Below are 13,863 nucleotides of genomic sequence, written 5' to 3' on the forward strand. Positions count from 1 at the left end.
GAGCCTCCTGCCATCTCTGAAATCAGGAATAAGTTTGAGAAGTTGCTTTGGAAATGAATTTTTGTTTCGGTTTCTTTGTAATTATTCTTGAAAGCTTCTCAGTAGTGATCTCTTCTTTTGTTTTTTTCTCTTACTTTTTCTTATTTAATGGCCTATTTTCAATGATAAAGATAATGTTCAGGTTAAACCCGTCAAATATAAATTCTGGTTCTACCTCTTAGTATACCCATCTTCTTAAAATCCTGGAAACGCCGCTACGAGGGGAAGTATGCAAAGAATATGCATATTGTGAACCTTAAGAATTCACATTCTGATTGGTGAACACTACTCGAAGGTAGTGTAAGAAGGAATCAAACAGTACTCCAGCCGTCAATCAAGGTATATATATAGATATATATATATATATATATATATATATATATATATATGCAAAACATGTGCCAAGTAGTACCAACCTACAAAGATAACTGATTGCCCTTTATCCCCAACTAGAGAAGTTACAATAGTTAGGTCTGTATGAGAAAAAAGGAACGAGCTCCCTCAAATTGACAACATTCCAGTGATCCGAAGCTAAGCACTCCAACAATTGACTCACCAAAATTGCACCATTCAGAATCATCGATATCCATGGCATTTAATGCTATGGATATTTGCACCATTCTAACTCACAGCTCCCCAATGCATTTGATCACGTGTTAACAAACCAAAACAATACACAATATGAACTTGATGCTGTAGTAGAGCATGGGCAACTCATATCAGCATATAATACCCCTGCGGATGATTTGAACACACAATTACCTAATCATCTGTACCAGCAATAACCAAACAATGTGATTTGAAACAGAGTTCCCTACCCCAGTAATTACTATAATGGAAAACCATTAATGAATATAAGACAAACCAGCCTTTCTATCAACATCTGAAGATTCCCCACCTCAAACTAACTCCCACACACACAGTGCCAAGATCACTTTCCCTTTTGATGAATCCATGGTTAACAGTGGTGAACCAACTATAAATTCTATTAACAACAATACCAGCTGATTCGACCAACGGTGAAATCCTTTATCACTAATACCTCTAATGGGGATTCTCCTATTTAATACGATCCAGCCACAACTCCAACAAGCTCTAGCAAAGGTGGATCTAGAATATGAACATTTTGGGTTCGGGTTTCTACCACAGTACAATTGATTTACTGGGTATGAAATCTATTACTTATACTTATTTAGTGGATAATTTTTTAACACATATACATGGTTCTCGTAAAAGCTACAGGATTCGGTTGAAACCATAAGTTACCTTCGACATCAGCCCCTAAGCTCTAGCACGTACCCTCATTCCACCACAATGGTAGAATGCCCAGAAAATGCTACATGGCCAAGCAGCCCGAAGCTCTCAGCAAACAATACTGATGCCTACCCCAAGAGCACCACAACAACATGCAACAGCAAGACAACCAAAATATGATGGAACAAACACAGATGATACCAATTCCTCATGGGAAGAAGAATATAATTCCTCAACGAAGAAGCTTAAAACCATGGTGTCCAAACCAAACAGGGAAATATTTACGTCTTAATCTAATGAGATTATATGTGAAGTTACTTAAGTTAACTATAGTTAGTAGGTTTATTAGTTAACTAGAGTTAAACATAATTAGTTAGTTGACAGCTGTCAGATTAGTCAGTTGAATATATACACGTGCACTGTACAGATTCTGTTATGAATGAGAAAATATCGAGAAGCTTCATTTCTCTCTCTCTCTGAGTTCATCTTTGTTCTTCAATCCTTCTTCTCAATTCAGCAATCTAACATGGTATCAGAGTTGTGGTTGACTGATTCAGAGCTATGATTGAATGATTCTAGGGATTTTTCATGGAATTGAAGAAAAGTCGAGAGAATTTGTTCAATTTTTTATCGTTTTTTGCTGAACCCTAATTCTGTGTGAGCGATGGCGATTGGGGAAGATTTGAACAGTTCTGAGCTCGGCGGAGCCATCGTGAACATCGGCGTTGGTATCACGACTGGAGGAGGAACAATGAATCTCTATCACAATCATCCACTTTACCTACATCCATGTGATGGACCAGGATCGATGTCCGTCGGACTGCTGCTGATAGGAATGGAAAACTACACAATCTGGAGTCGCGTGATGAAAGTCGCATTATTAGAAAAAAATAAACTCTGTCTCGTTGATGGATCCACATGCAAAGCTGATTTGGTGTGGAATTGGGGAATCAATGGGAGAGATGTAATGCCATTGTTACTTCATGGCCAATGAGTAATGTGAGCAAGGAATTACACACTTGTGTATTGTTTTCTTCGAATGCACAGACGGTTTGGGCTGAATTGAGAGAAAGGTTTGACAAGGTAAATGCGTCGAGACTCTACTATTTACATAAGGAAATTTTCATATCACTGCAGGGATCATCCTCCGTGTCCGTATATTTTACAAAGTTGAAGGATTTGTGGGCAGAGTATGATTCAATCCTCCCACCACCATCTTCCAAAGAGTATGTTGATCATTAGAATTTCAACTTCTATTGCAATTTTTAATGGGTCTAAATGATAGTTTTGAGAAAGCTAGAGGACAGATCCTATTAATGCCTAATGTTCCAACCATTAATCAAGCATATGCAATGGTTATTCAAGATGAAAGTAGGAGATCGATTGGGAGCAACTTTGGGAATTCTGGATACAATGAGCCAACATCTATGTTTACAGCTCATTCATGCAATAAGCCAAGGAGGACCTATAATCTGGAATGTTAGTTTTGCCACCAGAAAGGGCATACCAAGGAAGGTTGTTACAAGCTAATGAAATGTGATCATTGCGGCAAAACAGGACACTTAAAGGAAAATTGTTATCAGTTCATTGGTTATCCGATAGATTTCAAGGCCAAACGCAAAGCAACTGTAGCTCAACTGGAGGGAAATAGAATGCCTGCAAACACACCTGCAAGACCTACTCCACTGCCTGCAGCACCTACTCAAATGTTTACTCAGGAACAAGTTGCACAAATTTTGCAAACACTGAACAGAACAATTATTGGGAATGATGCCAGTGCACACATGGCAGGTAACTAATTTTGTAATAGTTTTCATAACATCAAAAACTTTGAGTGGATCATAGATACAGGGGCTACGAATTATATGACTGGTAATAAGGTTTTGTTACATAATGAAACACTAGTAGGAAAAGCAGGACAAGTGCAATTGCCTACAGGTGACTTAGCCTCAGTGACACATATAGGGACCAGTCAACTCACGGGAGGTGATATACTTCAGCATGTTCTTTGTGTACCAGCCTTTAGGTTCAACCTTTTGTCTATGTCTAAAGTGACAAAAGAATTGAATTGTTTTATGGGCTTCTTTCCTACATTCTGTCTTCCAGGATTTCATGTCTAGGAGGGTGAAGGAGATTGGTAGGGAGGAAGATGACTTATACATCCTGTCTACAACAGGGGGATATCAAACACAGAAGATTCATCACTCATTTGCAGTAGTTAACTCAGGAGTATTGATAGTCTAAAGAGTTGTACAAGTCCTCAATTAAATAAATGTGTAGTTTGTTCATTATCTAGACAAACCAGGTTGTCATTTCCAATAAGTCACCATAGAAGCATAGATAGTTTTAAATTGATTCATATGGATGTTTGGGGTCCCTGCAGAGTTCCTACTCACAATGGGATGAAATATTTCTTTACTTTGGTTGATGATTATACACGATGGACTTGGGTGTTCTTAATGAGACTTAAATCTGATGTTGTTTTCTTGCTAAAAATTTCCTGATTATGGTTAAGACACAATTTGGCAAAACAGTTAACGTTTTTAGGTCCGACAATGGGAGTGAATTCTTTAACAATAGTTGTAAGGAGCTATTTCAATCCAATGGAATAATACATCAAAGCTCTTGTCCATACACTCCTCAGCAAAATGGAGTGGTGGAAAGGAGGCATCGACACATTTTGGAAATAGCCAGAGCTGTCAAATTTCAAGGGCATATACCAATCCAATATTGGGGACATTGTGTGGAGACAACAGTTTATATAATCAACAGAGTTCCCTCTTCTGTACTTGGATACAAGTCACCTTATGAGATGTTTTACAACAAGCCACCTTCTTTATCTCACATGAGAGTCATTGCATATTTGTGTTTTGCTACTTACCTGCCCAGATCAGATAAGTTTCTTCCCTGGGCTGTGAAGTCTGTCTTACTTAGTTATGCTCCTCATCAAAAGGGCTATCAACTGTTGAATCTGGAAACTGCTGAATTGTTCATCAACAGGGATGTAATTTTTCACGAAGATGCATTTCCTCTCCAAAATCTCTCAACTGACTCTGACAACATTCTCATGGAAGATCATGCTTCTTCATCATCTCATGTAGGTGATAGTATGTTTCCCACCAGCAGTGTCTCCACATCAGAGCAAATGGTGCAACAAATGTCTACACCAGGAGCATCAGTTATACTGTTGTTCAACCTGTTGCTCCTGTGACATGTAGACCACTTGAGCATGGAGTTCTTGATGTTACTTCCTCCCACACTGAAGAATCATCCTCCATAGAGCTGGCTTGTGACATGGAACACCTGTTGCTATAGCTTTCTCTCCCACACATGAGGATATCAGGAAATCTACTAGAGTTTCAAGGCCATCCATATGGCTCAAACACTATGTGAGACCAGATAAGGGCAGCCAAGCTAGCTGCTATCAGTATCCTTTATCAGATGTTGTCAATTATGAGGGGTTGTTGTCTTCCAAATATCAGAGTTATCTCTCAAATTTCACTGATGCAGAGGAGCCGCAATCCTACCATAAAGCTGCTAAGGATAAGAGGTGGGTGGAGGCAATGCAGGAAGAAATATAAGCTTTGGAGGACAATAAAACATGGGCTCTGGTTCCTTTACCCAAGGGCAAGAAGTTTATAGGTTGCAAATGGGTTTACAATATCAATTATAAGGCCAATGGTGAAGTGAAGAGGTTTAAAGCTCGCCTTGTTGCCAAGGGTTATAATCAGAAGGAAGGGCTGGATTATCAAGAAACCTTCTCACTTGTTGTTAACATGGTCATTGTCAGAAGTGTTCTATCCCTAGTAGCATCTAGGCATTGGATTGTGCATCAGATGGATGTTTACAATGCATTTTTACAAGGAGATCTTTCTGAGGAAGTGTACATGACTGTGCCTCAAGGCTACTCTGGTTCTTCAGATAAATCATTAGTTTGCAAAGTGCTCAAGTCACTTTATGGACTCAAGCAGGCTTCACGACACTGGAACATTAAGTTGACCACTGCTTTAATTTCTTATGGCTTTCAACAAAGTCATCTCGATTACTCTCTTTTTATTAAGAAAGTGGAAAGGAAGATAGTTGTAGTTTTGGTTTATGTTGACGATTTGCTCATCACAGGTGATGACTTTTAGTTAATACAAGAGACCAAGGATGTGCTACAATCCTCTTTTAAAATCAAGGATTCATGGGAACTCAAGTATTTTTTAGGGATTGAATTTGCTAAAAGTGCTGAAGGGATTCTCATGAACTAGAGGAAGTATGCCTTGGAGCTCATTGCTGATTTGGGTCTTTCTGGTTCCAAGACTGTTGTCACATCCATGGAGTTGAATGTCAAACTCAATACCGTTGAATTTGACACTCATGTTGGTTCTGTTGAGGACAAGGCCTTAGATGATCCAGGGCCTTATTAGAGATTACTTGGGCGATTATTATATCTCACCATCACTCGACCCGATATTTCCTTTGTTGTCCATTGCCTCAGTCAGTTCATGCATTCTCCAAAAACTTCTCACTGGGAGGTTGCACTCAGGGTGGTTAAATATGTTAAGTCCTGCCCTGGTCTAGGGGTTTTATTGTCAGCTGATTTTTCTGAGTCTCTCACTGCATTTTCTGATGCTGATTGGGCCTCATGTCCTAATACTAGGAGGTCAGTCACAGGCTATTTGGTCAAGTTTGGCTTTTCCCTAATTTCTTGGAAGTTCAAGAAGCAGGCCACCATTTCTAGGAGCTCTGCATAAGCTGAATACAGGAGTCTAGCTTCCACAGTAACTGAATTGGTTTGTCTACTTGGACTGTTCAAGGACTTAGGGGTCACTATTTCCTTGCCTGTTCCCGTATTCAGTGACAGGAAATCTGCTATTCAGATAGTTGCTAACCCTGTCTTTCACGAGCGCACCAAACACATTGACATTGATTGCTACTTCATCCGGGAAAAAGTGCAAAATGGTCTCATTAGTACTCTGTATCTTGCCACTGCTGATCAACAAGAAGACCTTCTCACTAAGGGTCTTGGGAGACCTCAGCATACTCATTTGTTATCCAAGCTCGACATGAAGAACATCTTCATGTCACCTAGCTTGAGGGGGGGTAATGAGATTATTTGTGAAGTTACTTAAGTTAACTATAGTTAGTAGGTTGTTATTAGTTAACTAGAGTTAGACATAATAAGTTAGTTGACAGCTGTCACATTAGTCAATTGGATATATACACGTGCACTGTACAAATTCTATTATGAATGAGAAAATATCGAGAAGCTTCATTTCTCTCTCTCTCAGTTCATCTTTGTTCTTCAATCCTTCTTCTCAATTCAGCAATCTAACATACTCTGCCCTTTGAACCTTCAGAAATCCTCTCCCAATATCAGGACAATTCACCAATGTGCTGTGGTGATAATACCAATTTTTGTCTAGAAGAGCCAGCAACAACCAGGAAGCAGCGAGCCAAGATAGGGGCACCTTAGCAACAAACTTGAGTTCCTCTCTGAATCTTCAAGAGAACTCAACAAATCGAACAAGAATTATTAACTTCATCATTTGGAGCTATCACGGTGCTAATAGCCCCGGCTTTAGAAGGAAATTTTGAGACCAGGTTGTACGACCATGACATAGTTATGTCTGGTTTCAACTTCACAAACTTAATCTAAGTGAAGCAAATAGATTATCTGGTAATATACAAGTGCTGTGGAACAACGAAGAAATCCAAATCCACCTCGAGTAATTTGGACCAATGAAGTTGATGCAGCTGAAAATTTGGAGGCCAACCTGTGAATGGTAACAAACTTAACAACTTTAAGTAGTGTTTGATTATTGTAGTATGGCACATTTGTGGTATAGAGGGAGTAAGTTCACTTGGACTGACAAAAAGAAGAAACTCAAACTAACCTAATCCTTGAAAGATTGAATCGATGCCTTGCCAACTATATTTGAATCGGCGCTTATCAATAAGCTAATATAACTTATCTAACAAGAAGCTCCTCCGATCATTGCCCCATCTTGGTTACTCAAAAAGTAAAATACCAAGGGAACATAATATATAGGATTGAATCTATGTGGTTAAATCCCCTAATATTAAAAAAATTTATTAATGAAACTTGGCAAGCGAATTGCCTGATATGACTACATCAATCAAGATTTTTACTACTGAAGTATCTAGATTGAATCATGAAATATTTGGGAATATATTTCGTAATAGGGTATAGGGACAGATTCTTGGCTAGATTGCATATAAAGATCACCCAACTATCTTACAATTCAATTCTTAATCAACCTAGAAAAAAGTCTTGTAAATGAATACAATGGTGACGAATAGGACATTTGGAAACTCAAGTGTAGAATCGACTATTTGAAAAATTCCTATGCTTGTTTAACCCAAAAATAGTTTTTGTGGTCAAAGCCAAGAAAATCAGGTTACTGATAACCAAATTTACTTCACTTTCCCAAAAATGTGAGAATCGAATAAACAATTGAAATGATAAATGAAGGAAAGAAAACTTATTATTGATCGCTGATTTCTCCCAGAATTGCGGATCGAAATCTTCAATCAAGTAAAATAAAAGACTGATTGCATATAATTGAAAAATATTTGGATGATCGTACAAAATGAGGCAAGGGTCCTTATATAAGGATATACAACTGTAACAGTTCCCTTTACTTAAATCTTACATGTTACTAACTTTAATTACATTAATTGCCCGTTACTAAATTTACTTGTAACGGTTCTGGTAATAATATTTGATCACGCATAATCAGGGTTAATGCTGATTCCCTTTTCATATTTATACTGATTCATGAATCTTCCCCTTTTATGGTCTTCATGCATCTCTTGCCTATTTCTTCTTTCCCAGTTGTCAGGTATGGTACTTTCCATGATAAAATATCGTGTGTATTTTATCCATGCCTCTCCATCTTTCTTTATTGACCCAATTTAAGTGTCACCTGTCACCATGCTATTAATCCACGTGTCATGTCTTTTTTTTTCACCAATACAGATAGTCCCCCCCATTTTCTGAATATTCTCAACTGAATATTCGGGAAGTGGTAAGTTCATTTATAGCGGGAATGTCTTGCCGCCTCTTCCCAACTATCATAATGCTTTTTTCAAAAACGATGAGACATACGTCCTTTCTATTTAATGCCTAGGACACGTGTCCTGTTGTAGTTGGCTCTGCAATTTTTAGCATCTTTTTAAGGTTTTCTGTAGCTAGGTTAGTTTGAAGTGACGGTTCTATGATGACAGTTCATAATGACGGTTCCTGATGACGGTCCTTTCCTATAAATACCGTATCATATGCAATTTAAAAGTTTCTTCTTCTTTCTTGCGTTCATATTCTAACTTTTCCTGCACTTTTTCTCTTTTCCTCGCATTTTTACCATTAAAGATGACTTCCCGTTCTTCAAACCCGTCTTCATCATCAGACCCTTGTAAGGTAGTTATTGTTAATGAACTTCCTCCCTCTTCTGCCCCAACTAGGAGTAGAAGAGGCGGTAGACTTCATAGCTTAGGTTTTTTATCTAACCGTAGCTCTACCTCTTCCCAGAAGAACACTGCAAAACCCTCTTCTTCTAGAGTAAGAACTTCAACAACTCCAAGATCTTCCACTAGAGGGAAAGATCATAATGAACCAATGCAGGATCATTACCCTACTTTGATCACTTCTGGTTTTCATTGGAAACCTAACTTCCTAGTGGCTACCCCTAGTGCTAATGATCAAATTACCTCTTATCGTGAAGGTTATTCGTTTGTTTATACCTACCCTTTTACTTTAGGATTCAATCCTCCTATCGACCCAGTAATCATTGAATTTTGCCGTTACTTCAATGTCTATCTTGGTCAAATAGGTCTGATTATATGGAGGGTAGTAGCTTGCCTTCGTTATTTATCAAATTTGGTCTCAACTCCTTTTACTTTTCAACACTTACTCCATCTATACTCCCTGAAGATCTTTCGAGAAGGTGTTTTCTCTCTTGTGGCAAGAAGCAAGAGAGTTTTAGTCGGCTCTGAGGATGACCGTGACCGTGGCTGGTGTGCCCGATTCGTAACTGTTCCCACTCATGACTTAGTGGGTGACGAAAATATGTCATTCCTTGAGAAGTGAAACTTTGCACGTGAGTATGTTTCTTTACTTTTTTGCTTCCCTTAAGATTTCAATCTTTCTTACACGCGTTTCTATTTACTTTTCAGCAATCATGGAGGTTTTCGGAGAAATTCCTGACTTTCGTGATTGGGTAGAAAAAATATTAACTACTACCCCCATGGAACAAAGATCATGAAAATTTATTTCCAAGAAGTTTGGATGGAAAGTGAAGATCCACGACATTCTTTATTACCATGGTTTTTCCTTTAATGTTTCTTCTTTTGCTTTAACCCCCCCTCCCCCCTTTTGTTTTGTTTCTAGGGTTTAATATTCGTGGCATCAGGTCTGCTTCTGTTCCTAATGCCAGGCTCTCTGTTAGCATTGCATAAGAATAAAATCTAAGAGTGTCCTCTTCTAAGAGGAAGAATGCTGAAGCTCGTGACTCTGAAGAAGAAGATAAGAAGAAGATAATGAAGATGTCTCTTTAGTGAGGAAGCCACGAGTTAGAAGACGTGTGGTTCTTGATGATGAAGCCACCGTTCCTTAAGACCTACCTTCAGGCTTCGTGCCTTTCAACCTTGTTGATGAACCAGAGAGTGTCCATTTGGACATATCTGAAGATAAAGATGTTGACCATTTTGGCAATCCCCCCTCAAGTCTTGTTGATAGACTTTTCACCCAAGGATTCGAGGGTGATGAAGATTTTGGCCCTATCTCAGAAGAGCCACCACTTGCTTCTTTTCCGATGACGTCAGTTGTTCCCGCTATTAATCCTCCCATTTCTTCTGCCACCATACCTGCATCTGTTCATGTTACCGCACATGTTGCTGCCTCTCGTGAAGAATGTGATCCTTCTAGCGAGAGACAAATCATGAAGAATGTGTTGATTGAAGTCCCCGATAGTGGTAATCTGTTAAAGAAATCTAGCCGAGCTGCAGTATGTTTGAAATAATTGATTGGCCCTGTGAAGAGGGAGAAGCTTGAGTCTCACAACTCTTTGACCTTAATGAATGACGTTGTTCATTCCGCCCTTAAGGTATATCCTTCTTCCATTAAATTTCTTCCTTTTTTTCTAGGTTTATAGCTTTTTTACTTTGTCTTTTTGCAGATCAATTTAACAAGTACGGAGCTAATGAGAAGGGTATCCTAGATTGATCGGCAAATGATTGAGCTGCATTCTGAAGCTCACAAATGGAAGGAACAGTTTGAAAGCCTTCAACTTGAAAAGGACATTTTTGCCGGAGAAAAAGGGGCTTTAGAGCAATAACTGAAGATAACCACCGATGAGTTGGCGGTTTTAAATGCCTCTTCCAATCAAGTTGAAAATAATAAGGACAGATTAGAATCTTTCTTTGCTGAGCAGCATTCAAAGGCAACTGAGGAGATTAAGAGCTTGAAAGAGAAGGAGGTGTATGCTGGTGATTTAGTTTAGATGCTCGCCCAATCTCAAGAGGATCTCCATGCCTCTTCTGATAAAATCAAGTTTCTCGAGGGCTCTCTTGAACCTTTGAAGGCATCCTATGAAGCTTCGGAAGCTGACAAAGAAGACTTGAGGGTTGAGATTAAACAACTGGAAAAAGACTACAAAGCTCTTGAAGACAAACTAACACTTGATGTTAGCTGAGCTTTTCTGAATACCCATCTCGAGACTTTGATCGAGGCTCACCAGGAGGGTTTTAATCTCGAAGCTAAAATTGCCAAATCTAGAGAGGAAATTGAAAAAACTCAGAAACGTCAAAGTTTCTCAATACCCAAGGACGAAAATTCCAAAGGTGATAGAGATGGCCTCGCCCCTGGTCAAGCAGATGCCCAACCTTCGTCTTCTCAAGTTGATCCTTCTACCCCAGATGATGATGATCCTTTGTTTTTTCACCCTTTACCTTAGAAATTTACTTTTGTTGGTATTTGTTGAAACATTTTATTTTTGCTTCAAAGTGGTTTTTGGGAAGTTTTTCCCTTCTTGTTTTTGGGATGCTGACATTAATATCATTTCGTTGCATACCTTATATTATGCCTTTTTTCTCTTTAAGTTTTCAAGCTTTTACTTGCATTCAAAATGCTTTAATAGAGACCGCATCTTCATATGCACGAGTTTTCTTTTTTATAAAAGAGGGCCCTTCTATATAAACAACACTATATGAAGATAATGTCTCATCTTCATATTGGTGTAAAGATATGAAATATGAAGTAATTTGAAGAAGTTTTATTTTGAACTTTCAATAAGTATTTATGTACAACATTTTCATAATAGCTTTATTTATAGCAGGTATACAAGTACGGGTATAATTTCACGTGACTAAATTTATGTCCTTAACCTAAAAGCTCGTGGGAGTTTTCTGCAGGTTCTTCAACTCTTTACTGCCCATTCTTTCTGCGAGCTTGAAAATTTGACATTTCCTTAAAGGTTTTTCCTTTGGCTAAGCTATGCTTTTGTGGTGTATATCTTATTTCTTTGTGTACTTCTTCATATGCATATTCCCCCCAGTGTTTGAGTATTGAAGCATGAAATCTTGAATACTGGATCAACTCCTTACTTTGGTCCTTTCCCTGAAAAAGAAAATACGCATGGGACTCAAAGGTAACTTTTTAGATGATAACTGTTTAACCCTTGCCATCAAAATTGTTATAACCTATACCTGAAATAATTAAGTAGTTTGCGTGTCTTTCGGGTCTAATGTCATTATCTGGCCGGGCTAGCTTTTTTCCTATCATCTAAAATAGTTAGTAAAACTTAAATGAGCAAAGTAAAATGGACTGCATTCCAATGGGATGGTTACACATTGTCGTCTATAGTTTCCAACTCGTATGCTCATTTTCCGCTTCATCTTTCATTTTTGGCCAATAGTATCTTGCTCTTATCAATATTTTCACCAACGATCTTCCCTCGGCATGATTACCGCAATGTCCCTCATGCACTTCTCTCATTACATATTCAGTTTGCGAAGGTCCCAGGCACCGTGCTAAAGGTCCTCCAAACATTTTACGATACAAAGTCCCCTATATTAGGCAATACTAAGCAGCCTTCAATCGTAGCAATTGGGATTTCTTTTTATCCTAACCCAAAATTCCATTCTGCAAATAATTTACAAACTCATTTCTCTAATCCCAAGTTAAATTATAGAAATTTACCTCATTCTTGGTTTGCTTTAGAGCTGAATGGAACAAGTGTACCACAATTGCATTTTCTGCATTTGACACATCAGCCACGGATGCTAGGTTTGCCAATGCATCAGCTTGTGCATTTTCTTCCCTGGGTATGTACGTATAACTTTCCAAGTCTGGAACTGCCTTAGTAATTCTCATACCTTTTCTAGGTAATTGCTGCATTCGTGTCTCTCTAGCCACGTAAGTTCCTTGCATTTGGTTTACTACCAGTTGCGAGTCGCTTTTGATTATGATGTGTTCAATACCAAGCTCTCTCGCGAGTTCTAAACCCGCAATCACAGCTTCATACTCAGCGTCATTGTTAGTAATTAGATAACACTTTATTGCATATCTTATAATTAGATTTGGCTATAAATCTTCCCAAAGCTGCTACTCTACTTGTTAATCTTTGTACCTCTTTTTTGCTTGTGAGTGTCGCGCCCCATTTTCTCGCGACCGGTTGACTAAGTCCATATACTTTATTCCAGAGATGACCACCTATTCTTCAGAGCAATAGACTCAGATTTACATTCATAAAGATTGTTCGCCTTCGTGATATACCCGTATTTATTATCTCAGATCGAGGCACTCAGTTCACATCGCAGTTTTGGAGAGCGGTGCAGCAAAAGTTGGGCACATGGGTCGAGTTGAGTACATCATTCCATCCTCAGACGGACGGACAGTTCGAGCACACCATTCAGATCTTGGAGGATATGTTACATGCCTGTGTTATTGATTTTGGAGGTGCATGGGACCAGTCTCTAACACTCACAGAGTTTTCCTAGAACAACAGTTTCCGATTGAGTATCCAGATGACTCCTTATGAGGCCTTATATTGACGGAGATGTCGTTCTCTGGTTGGTTGGTTTAGTCCTGGGGAGGCTAGGTTGTTGGACATTGATTTAGTCCGTGATGCCTTGGAAAAGGTGAAGGTGATTCAGGAGTGTCTTCGTATAGAACACTCTAGGCAGAAGAGTTATGCTGATAGGAAGGTTCGTAATGTTTCTTTTATGGTAGATGAGAAGGTTTTGCTCAAACGTTTCACCTATGAAGGGTGTGATGAGGTTTGGGAAGAAGGGCAAGTTGATCCCTCAGTATATTGGTCTTTTTGAGGTGCTTGAAAGAGTGGGAGATGTGGCTTACAAACTTGCATTGTCACCTAGTCTATTAGGTGTTCACTCAGTGTTTCATGTTTCTATGTGTGATGACCCAAAAGGTCATCTTATGTTTTAGAATTCAAATTTGAGCTCTTAAGCCTTAAAAATCTTATTTTTACCCTCCTCAATTTGCGTGCGCAGTCCGACCAGGTTTCCGAAAAGCTTTTATGTTGAAAATTGATGAAAATAAGAATT

General features: G+C 38.7%; 1 long non-coding RNA gene across 1 annotated transcript; it reads left to right on the top strand.

Annotated features, from left to right (window-relative positions):
• Nucleotides 1-1,030: 1,030 nt before the first annotated feature.
• On the top strand, nucleotides 1,031-6,558 carry LOC107766722 (uncharacterized). The gene is made up of 2 exons (XR_012699322.1): nucleotides 1,031-3,084; nucleotides 3,400-6,558. It is a non-coding gene; the product is annotated as an uncharacterized LOC107766722 (long non-coding RNA).
• Nucleotides 6,559-13,863: the final 7,305 nt, after the last annotated feature.

Source organism: Nicotiana tabacum, chromosome 15 (genome assembly GCF_000715075.1).
Source record: "Nicotiana tabacum cultivar K326 chromosome 15, ASM71507v2, whole genome shotgun sequence".
NCBI lineage: Eukaryota > Viridiplantae > Streptophyta > Magnoliopsida > Solanales > Solanaceae > Nicotiana > Nicotiana tabacum.